The sequence below is a fragment of the Pteropus vampyrus genome, unplaced genomic scaffold (assembly GCF_000151845.1).
Source record: "Pteropus vampyrus isolate Shadow unplaced genomic scaffold, Pvam_2.0 Scaffold240, whole genome shotgun sequence".
NCBI lineage: Eukaryota > Metazoa > Chordata > Mammalia > Chiroptera > Pteropodidae > Pteropus > Pteropus vampyrus.
The window spans coordinates 374,777-384,360 of NW_011889021.1; the positions used below are offsets into that span (position 1 = coordinate 374,777).

At 43.7% G+C, this 9,584-nt stretch overlaps 1 protein-coding gene, 1 long non-coding RNA gene and 1 pseudogene across 2 annotated transcripts in view; 2 read left to right on the forward strand and 1 right to left on the reverse strand.

Moving 5' to 3' along the window:
• Window positions 1–9,584, forward strand: part of PARVA (parvin alpha) — a 152,600-nt gene that overhangs the window by 76,805 nt on the left and 66,211 nt on the right. The window lies entirely within an intron of this gene.
• The window catches only part of LOC111728960, a 17,211-nt gene continuing 10,846 nt past the window's right edge, over window positions 3,220–9,584 (reverse strand). Inside the window, exons 2-3 of the long non-coding RNA XR_002776027.1 lie at window positions 7,935–8,041; window positions 3,220–3,939 (exon numbers count right to left, since the gene is read on the reverse strand). This is a non-coding gene — a long non-coding RNA (uncharacterized LOC111728960). The remainder of the gene's footprint in view (window positions 3,940–7,934; window positions 8,042–9,584) is intronic.
• LOC111728971 lies at window positions 7,564–7,679 on the forward strand (annotated as a pseudogene).

Here is a 9,584-nt window from a genome sequence, read left to right on the forward strand (position 1 = left end):
GGTGCTGCCAGCCCACTAGAGGGGACTGAAGAGGAGGGTCTAGGTCAATCTCTGGAGCTTAACCCACTCCCTTCATTCGAGTGCACAAAGCACCACGTCTGGGAAAATGCATCTGTAGCCCTTTCTAGGTATCTGATGCTCCTGAGCTCTTGAGCATCCTTGAGCACCTCTGCAGCACTGTCTCTCAGCACGATCTATACCTTGGTGTTTGGGGTTAGTTGGAGCAGGAGGTAAGAATGGTGTGGTGCCTCATTTCAGCCCAGAGATTTTCCCTAGGACTCACTCTCGGCAGGACCATCTTCCTTATTACCTTGCCTAGTTTCTGCCCACCCCTGGGGCAGGGTGATTTTGGCAGAGGGTCCTGGAGGACTTACCACAGTAGTGGACATCCCTGCTGAATGCCCCAAGATCTGGCATCTTGGGAACCAATCCTGGGTCTACGCAGGGGTACTCCATCAGGGCACAGGTGAACTGGTCCCAGTGTTTGAGGAGTCTGTTTAGCCTGTTGCTGGTACTAGGTCACTTCCCTGCTTTATCTACAAGTAAAACAGGTGCACAGTACCAGGGCCTTCCTCCCCAGCAGGGCTTTGCATTAAACCAACCAGCCAACAAACCCAAAGGATCACAGTGACGAGTATTCAAATATAAGAAAGTTTATCTTGTCCTTAACACATACCTAAAATTCTAAGTTCATGCCTCTAATGTGTATATAGAGGCCCTCACATCTTCACCATCTAACTACAGGTTTAGGTTATCTGTCCTGAAAGGACAGGTTCCCCCATAACTGAGAAAAGGCTATGCTATGTCCTCACAGCATAGCCTCTATGTGTCCAGGGCTGCCTGGAGTCACCCAGCTGCAACTATAACTTGCCCCTCTGCCTGAGGAGATGCTTATGACCTTGAATCTGTGGGTAGATTAAGAAATTTTAGATCCCCCCAGATGACACTGACTTCTCAGTGGCTCCCATCAGTTGACCCCTTAAAAATACCCAACCCAATCTTTACCTGTGCCCAGCTCTGACAGGTAACTTGAGGTATATACCTAGGCTGAGCAGAAACAAGCAGGAACTCCAGATTTCCAGTTGCCAAGAGGCAAGAGGCAGAATCCTGCTTGTTTTGCAGCAGGTCTATGAGTCTCATGTGGCATCATATTAAATTATATAGGCAGCCACTTGTTCTCAACCGATGTACTGAGCTGACAGTTGTGTCGAGCAGGCAGCATTCTCCTCAGGAAACGGTTGAAAAGATCCTATAGCTTCGCAGACCTCCAGCCCTCTGAAAATTAGCCTGAAAGCAGAAGGGTGTGGGCCACCACAGGGAGAGGTCAGCTCTGGGCACAAGATACCATGACTGTGGCTGAAATCCTAGACCATGGGCTGCGGGGCACTTTGCCCTAAAGGTAGGTCAAAGCCTGGGCAAAGTCGAACATGCTACCGTGGGAGCAATTTTCTGTTGGAGTTGCCCTGGCCAGATTCTGGCTCGTCCCTGGTGTCTCGGCTTCTGAGATGGTAGGTGCCTTCCCCATTCTGCTTGCTTTGGAAGGTTTTTTAATATGGTCCTGACCTGCATTAGCCTAGCTCTGTTGTTAGAGATAGCTGGGGAGGGAGGGAGGGCGAGAGGGAGAGTGTGTGTGTGTGTGTGTGTGTGTGTGTAAGATGTTTAAGGATGGAGGGAGGAGGTGAAGATGAACAAAGAAACAAAGGGACGAAAGACTCATGAAAGCAAAGCTCTACCTAATTTCACTGCTTGCTGTCCTCTGCACTTACTCAATGCTAAATCTAAGTATGCATTCTGAAAGCGTAGAAAGAAGCTTTTGGCCTCTGTGAGCTATTAGCCTGCTAAATGCTTTTCCTAAGACTTATCACCTAGCTTCTACTCTATGCTGGAGCAGAGAGGGTGTTGTAATTCTCATTAGTGACAGCAATATGAACAGGACAGATATCTTTAAGAGCTCATAATCGGTAATGCTTAATGGGCTTTTCCAATTCTCCCAAATAGTTTGGAATAAATAGATTAAGACAGGAATCGAAATGGCTTTTGATTGATGCACATGCAAGTTCTTGGCAAGACTTTCCACTCAGTTTCTACCAAAATTAAACATGGTTTGAAAATTCACTTGTTTGGGTTTATGGTTGGGCTGAAATGCCTCCCCGTGGAGTTTACAGGTTAAAGGTTACAACAGTTTGGGCTCCTTAATCACAGTTCTGAAAAGACCACAACTAATAAAGGAGTAGGGGTGGCCATGAGGAAATTTCAGCCACATGGGAGCCCAAGGGATGGCCATGGTGAGTGAGTTTTCTTGGCTCCCCGGAACCCCCTCGGGTCTACCATGCTTTCATCACAGATTAACAGCCAATTCCCAACTGATGAATGTTTAAACCCCTAAATTCACTCATTTGCACCCCTGGGAAGGCATTTGTGTTGAACATCCCAGCCAGAGAGAATAGCAACTCTGGGAGGAAAGCAGGAGACTTTAAGAGATCCAGAGGTTTTGACTCCTGGATTGCTCCTAAGCAGCTCTGGTGTTTGCCCTTTGATTGATTGGGGTGGTGGGTGGAGCAGACGCCGAGGGAAGAAAGGTGCTGAGAGGGTCCTGGGCTGCTGTTGACAGGCATCTCATTGTTTCATTTACGTCTCTATGGAGACCAATGGTGAGGAATACTTTCCTTGATATTTACTAGTTACTTATATATATATCTATTTTTTTTTTCTTTATACGAATTGCCACTTAATGTATTTTATTAACTCACCTTAGGAGCTTTGGTAGACTGTTATTACGGATTTTTATAATGAAGTCATTATATGTTAAGAATATTAGTCTATGCTTACCACGTTAGTTGCATTATTTTTTCCAGATTGACCTTGTTCTTAGTTTCTTTCCTTGATCTGTCTCATTTTACAAAACAAGCTTGTGGTTTGCTCCCCTCATTCAGAATGTAGTTCTTAAATACCATGAAAAAAAATCAAAATCTTACTGTTGAAAATGTCTAACTTATACAAAGGTAGGAAGAAATAGTGTAATACATCCTCAATGAACCCATCACCCTTTTCAACAATGATTAATCCATGGCCGATCTTGTTTCATTTATACCTCCCATCTGACCCTTAGCCCCTGCCAGAAAATTCTTTCACAGTGAATTCCAGACATATCATTTCAGTATACATATTTCAGTTCTAGCTCTTAAAGATAAGAATTATTTTTTAAAGCACAATTATATGACATGTAGACAAAAATGTAATTTAACATCTTCAGCTATTTAGTCTTCTAATTTTGATGATTTCATTTATCATTTTTACAATTTGTTGGAGTCAGGATCAAAATGTGGTCCATGTATTCCTTGAAATATATTTATTGAAGAAATCTAGAGAGTGTCCCACAGTCTATATTTTGCTGGTTGTATCTTAATGGTGTCAGTTAACATGTTCTTCTGATAATTGCATTTCCTGAAAATCGGTAAGTAGCTCTAGGACTGGTGGCAGTGTGTCTCTGTGGTGGTAGGAGGCAAGGGGAGGCATTACATTTGGTTGTTTCTCATTCATGAGGAGCCATTGGTGATCATTGCCTAGATACATTAATTCGTTAGGGGTTTCCAAATGGTTATATCCTAATTCATTTATTACATCGTCATTTATTAGATAAAATGCTTTGTAAAGATAAACTTTCCCTCAAGTATTTAGTCAGCCACAGTTACTATTTGATTTAGAATGACAGGAAAAAATATTAGCTTTTTTCTTTTATTTACCAGTTTTCAAAATGAGTGGTTTTCTTAGCATCTTCCAGAGGTGATGAGAGAGGTGTTCTTTTCTTTTTCTAGTATCATTATGAACTCGTGAGTTTAAATATATTCAATGTGTTTCAATCCATTTTAGTTGTTATCCTTATTGGTGCTCTAATTTTTCTGTCTTTGGCCAGTAGAAGCCTCTTTGATACGACCTGACCTAGAAGAAATTCATAACTTGCTGGTTTTTGACAATAAGTTGTTTCAGGTTCATTTTGTATATTTTTTGCCTCAGATCTAGAATCATCCATTTCTCCAAGGAACCTTGATTCTTTTTAATGGAAGATGGCATCATTATTTAGATGCCGCAATCTAGGTGCTATGGGTATTGAGCACCATCTTTCTCCACCTACGAAAATTCATCGAAACCAGTCACCACTAGTGACTGACAGCACTACTACCCATTGAAACCACCACCGCTGTCACCCTGACTGCCATCTCCACGCGGTACCCACCTTCTTCCAGGATCCACCTTCCAGTCTCCATAACATCCATAAAATATTTTTCCTCCAACCATGCCACTAGCTCCAAAATGTCCTGCTTTGTAAAACATTTCATGGGCCTTTTTCTATTCTATCATTATCCTCTCTATCTGTTTGAAACCCAAGACAAGGGGATAGGTCATAATTTCTTAGTCTTCTCTAATTTTGCTCTTGAGCTCTCTTGGCTTGCCAAAGTCATTCTTGTTTCATTAGATCATCTCTGAACAATCCCTCTCTCCCCTGGTGCTGATACACACACAATAGGAAATGTGAGGAAGGGTAGACTGACAGCTTACTGAAGCTTACTAAGGCATGTCCTACTAGGCTGGGCATTGTGTGTTTGTATTATGTTATCTACACTTTTACAAACCTGTGAGCTTATTGATTGTGACTCTTATTCAGAAGGGAAGAAAGTTAAGTAAGAGGCAGAGCTGAGATTAATCCAAAATCTCCCATGGATTGGCCAGAGCCCAGGCCAGCTCAGATTGCCTTATGCCGGTATACGTCCCATCCCAGGAAGACTTCTGCTTAGATGGGAACACTAGGGAACCTTTCCCCAGCATCCTGCAAACTCACATAACTCTGCTTTTCTTATCCTTCAGTGGCTTCCCATTGTTTTCAGGATTAAATCCACACTTTCTGTGTTCTAGCCCTTGGCTTAACTTTGACACCCCATAGAAGCATTAATCTTTAGCAATCTTCCCCAAAACATGCCAGCTCTTTCACATGTCTTGCTCCCTCTTTCCCTGGCGAACTCCTCCTGCTTCTACTTTAAGAAGCAAATGAAGCATCTCCTTTAAGAAGTCCTCTCTGATTTCCACTGCCAGATGAGCTAAGTGATACTGCTTTGGTTCCCACAAGGTACCATGCTGTATTCTGGGCAGAGTCTTATTCATCCCTTTGACCCCAGGATCCAGCACAGACCGGGGCCAATAAAGTTGCTCGGCAGTGCTTTTAATGACTATTTAAGCAAATGAATAAGTGCATGGTACCAGCTATCCCACACTTGCTCACATGGGTAAAAACTTACTTTGTTTAAAATAGTCTGTACAGTTTCTGGTGGCCTCTGTCACTCTATGCTTCTGTTGTGCGTGGTAATTTTTGTCCATAAGTTAAATTATGCTCTGGGCCTGGAAGACGAAACTGGAATGAGGCCCCCGATGCATTGCCTTGCACATAGTCAAGACTCAATAATTATCCATGGAATTGAATTAAATGGGAAGTTGTACAAAAGGAAGCTACAGTGAAAGTGTCAGGCATGCAATCAGCAGGATGCCAGACAGACAGTTAAAGCATCTCCGATTTTCTACAATGTCTTTTAATAGGTTCTCTGTACAGATTTGCTGTCAACATGGATTGTTGGTTTAGAAAAAAACAAAACAAAACAACAGGGCGCTGCAATGGCTCTTGTGAGGCACAATGTCTGGCAGCATATTTTTACTTCCAATGTGATGGTCCCCAGATTTCCAGCTTGGGACAGGAAGTAAAAATGCTTCCAACTAAGTGACTCAGACCCTTATACTCAGAACTAGCACACATTTTCTCTCTCTATTCTCTGTTTTACTGCCTCCAGTTCCTTATCTTTCTCTTCTTAAAGCCCAGACCCACCCAAGTTTAGTGTTTGGCTCTGATGTAGGAGGTAGAGCCGTTTATTTGGCCGGGAACCCTGCTGGAAGGGGAGGACTGCTCAGAGCCCAGCGTTGCCACACTATTGATTGATTCAGTAAATGCACATTAAGCACTTATTGTGTGGCAGGTCCTGGCAGTGCAGTGGTGGGCAAGGCCTCAATCCTCTTGGAGCACTCAAAATAATGGAGACAGAGGTCTTCAGATATACATACAGATGTATATTTACAAATGGTGGTAAGTGAGATGGAGAGAACAGAGATCTGTCCTGTCTACAAAAGGGTCTCGTACCACCTTATTTATGAAGCCCTCTGTGGTCCCTCCTGGCAGTGCAAGGCTAGCCTGGTGCTCCCTTGTCACCTGGAGCCATGCCTGTGTCAGCCCATAGCCCACTCAGACTCTAGGTATATAGAACTGAGCTCCTAGGACAAGGGTTAGATATTTCCTAGAATAGTGTGTGGCATACGGCAGGTGCTCAATCAGTGTTTAAGAGTAGGAGGAAGGGAATGAGCACATTTTACAAGTCCTCATTCTATCAGATGAAGGAATCCCAGGCTTCTCTCAGCACCGTGATCACAATGGTGTGGTGATGAACTAGTTCTAAAACTTCGGCTCTGTCCCCGAGAAGAAGGTGTCTCCTCTCCAAAAGTATCGTAGGTGATGAATAATAAACAGAAACCCTTGGCATAGGGCCTGGCTGGTGGCAGGAGATCAGCTCGGGTTACCTCCTGTCCCCTGTTTTCAGAAGTTTCCTCAAGATCGTGCTGTGCTCTGGTGAAAGCAACCTGCCCACCCACCATTGCCTGGCATCCTGTCAGACTAGACCTGAGCAGGGTCAGGACCAGGACTCACATCCTGCTCATCGCCAAGTCTCCAGCACGGGCACCTCAGAGTCGGGGTTAAGGAAATGTGTATTTTGAGTGGCAGCGGCCTAGTGTCATAATCTGAAGAACAGGATTCTGCAGCCCACCCCTTCTCATTTGCTTCTTCCATGGCTGGCAATTGACTCAACCTTCCAGACTCAGCCACTTCTCCCCAAGATTGGAAACCACCTAAATGTCCCACTGTTAAGGAACGATTAAGTAGCATATGTGCGTACCTTCAAGAGAGATTGAGGAAGCCATTGAAAGTGATATTTTTGATGGCATACGGAAAGATAATAAGATTACATACTATTATAAAAGGCTATATGTTTATCCAGTATGTTTGTGTGTGTGCACGTGTGTGTGTAGAAAATAGAAAATCTTGTAAAAAATATAACGTTAACATTTTATCTCTAAGCAGTAGGATTTTCTCTTAGTTTTTTTTTAATATTTTCAAAGTTATCTTAAATAAGCATGTTTTTCTTTTCTAGCCAGAAATAAAAACAAGCCATTACTTAAAAAAACAGAAATACTGCTCAAATATCACCACCTTTTTAATCCGTCCTTACAGAGGCTGAGCCCTAATAGGGTGACCAGACAACCCATAGGACTTAGCATACACAAGATTCTTCCCCATGAGACCTGGCTTTGAGACCTTCTGGCTTTATGTGGGAATGCAGAAGTGGCCATGTTTTAGACATGGTCATTAAAAATGCTCTAATATAGGATGTGGTTCCATAACATAGTGGTTAGCACGTCTGCTTTACATGCAGAAGGTCCTGAGTTTGCACCCCAGTAGAGTCATGGTCCATGGTCTATGGCCATGCCACCCTGAACAAGCCCGATGTCTGATCTTGGAAGCTAAGCAGGGTTGGACCTGGTTAGTACTTGGATGGGAGACCACCTAGGAAGACCAGGTGCTGTAGGCATAAATAATAATAAAAAGAAATGCTCTAATATAAAACTGAAACAATATACAGTGTAGTGTTAAGGATGTAAACCCTGGAGCTAGCTGGCCTGGGATCAAATCTGGCTTTCACTCTATCTGTGTGGCCTGGGTCAGGTTACATAACCTCTCTGAGCCTCAGTATCCTTATCTGTCAAATGGGAATAATAGTAGTACCTACTTATTGAATCGTTGGAAGATTAAATGAGTTTTTTTTTTAAGCGCCACATCTACATACCTGGTACAAAGGAAGTGCAGTGCGTGTGTTCTCTCACCACCATCATCATCCTTCGTTTTCAAGAGTTGACACAAACTGTACTCCTTCAGGATAAACCACTGACAGACCTTCAGACAAACCCAGAATAGACCAGTGAATTGATCCAAACAAAACACAATGCTGTGCTCACTCACCAGCTACACCCAGAGCCCTTGTTTCAATGGAGGCCACCACTTAGGAATTCAAGTGGACTAATATTTGATGTGGCATTTTTTATGCAGCAGTGAGCCACTGCAAAAATAAGTGACCGGCTGTTCAGGATTTATAAATGAGGATATAGACAGGAAGGTCAAAGAGCCACAGAGAATGAAATGAAGACACTTGACTCAGGTGATACCCAAAGATAAATCCAAGCACACCGGGTGCCTGGGGCCCTACTGGCCTTCTGGTGGCCTCTGCATCCCCCACATGCTCCTCTATTGCTTCTTCTACCTTAGAAAGGCACTCTGCTCTCAGGACTTGGTTCAGAACTGGGTGGAGGTCCTTATATTGCATTGCAGTTTCTGTACCAGTCTTTCCCCTCCCTCCCTCCTCTAACTAAAGCATCCTCTGAACACTTATAGAGTGCTTGTTGTATGCCTGGCACTGTGCTGGGCTCTGAGGGCCACTCAGAGGCTGCCTTTCAGGAACCTACTTACCCCAGAAAAGAAGTACTTGTTTATATTTGTATCCATAGCTCTTGACCCAGCCCCTGGCACCAGAGATGTCCACACATGTTTATGAATGGAAGAAATAGTGCCAGTTCTACACTGGCTGTCCTGGTCGTTCGTTGTAGCTACCCTTCACACATAATTAGCCAGCATCCCAGATCAAGCTCTGTGTACTCCTCAAGGCTGTTACAAGTGCTTAGGGTACATGGAGGCACACAGATGCACACATATGCACAATGGCTTGGCGTTTTCTGTTATAGACTCCCAGGATGGCATATCCACACCATCTTTTGCTTAAGTAGGAGCAGACCTTTAAAACCAAGGAAATGGTTCTGGTTCTTAATCTAAAGAGATAATGGCAAAAGACAAAGAACAGTAATGTATTTGGTGAAGACCCTCTGTGCCTGTGCAGTGTTTTAATTAAACTCCCATGGTTTACTTGAGACCTCCACCAATGTTTCAATGCAGATTATTTTGACTGCCCAAAGCTAGCCAATGGCACATCCATCTCCCTCTGTGCTTACTGGCAATTGGAGGGCAGTTGAATCATGTGCTTGGCTGAACAATGAATAAATGTCCAGCCTTGGCAGCCTTCCAACTCTGCAGAGACTATAAAACTGACCAAGACAAAGACTCTCATGGAAACGATAAGACTCAGGACTGTAGATCCCCTGTCAGCTCTCATTACAACACTAGCCTCTAAGTTCCCTTTTTTGGCTTCACTCCAAGGGCTAGATGTCAGAGCCTGGTGCATAACAGCTGTATCAAGTAGAGGGGAGTATGGTGAGACCCTGACAGTCTGCTGAGGCCACCATGGGCTGACTCCCATGTTTACCTGATGCTCGTGTACTATGGCTGCTAAATCAAGTATCCTTTTAGTTAAAAGTAATAAGACTCCTCTGGTTTAAAGGCTGAGGTGGAGAGGGTTGAGATTTTCATTTTCTTTTGGCAATCTCACACA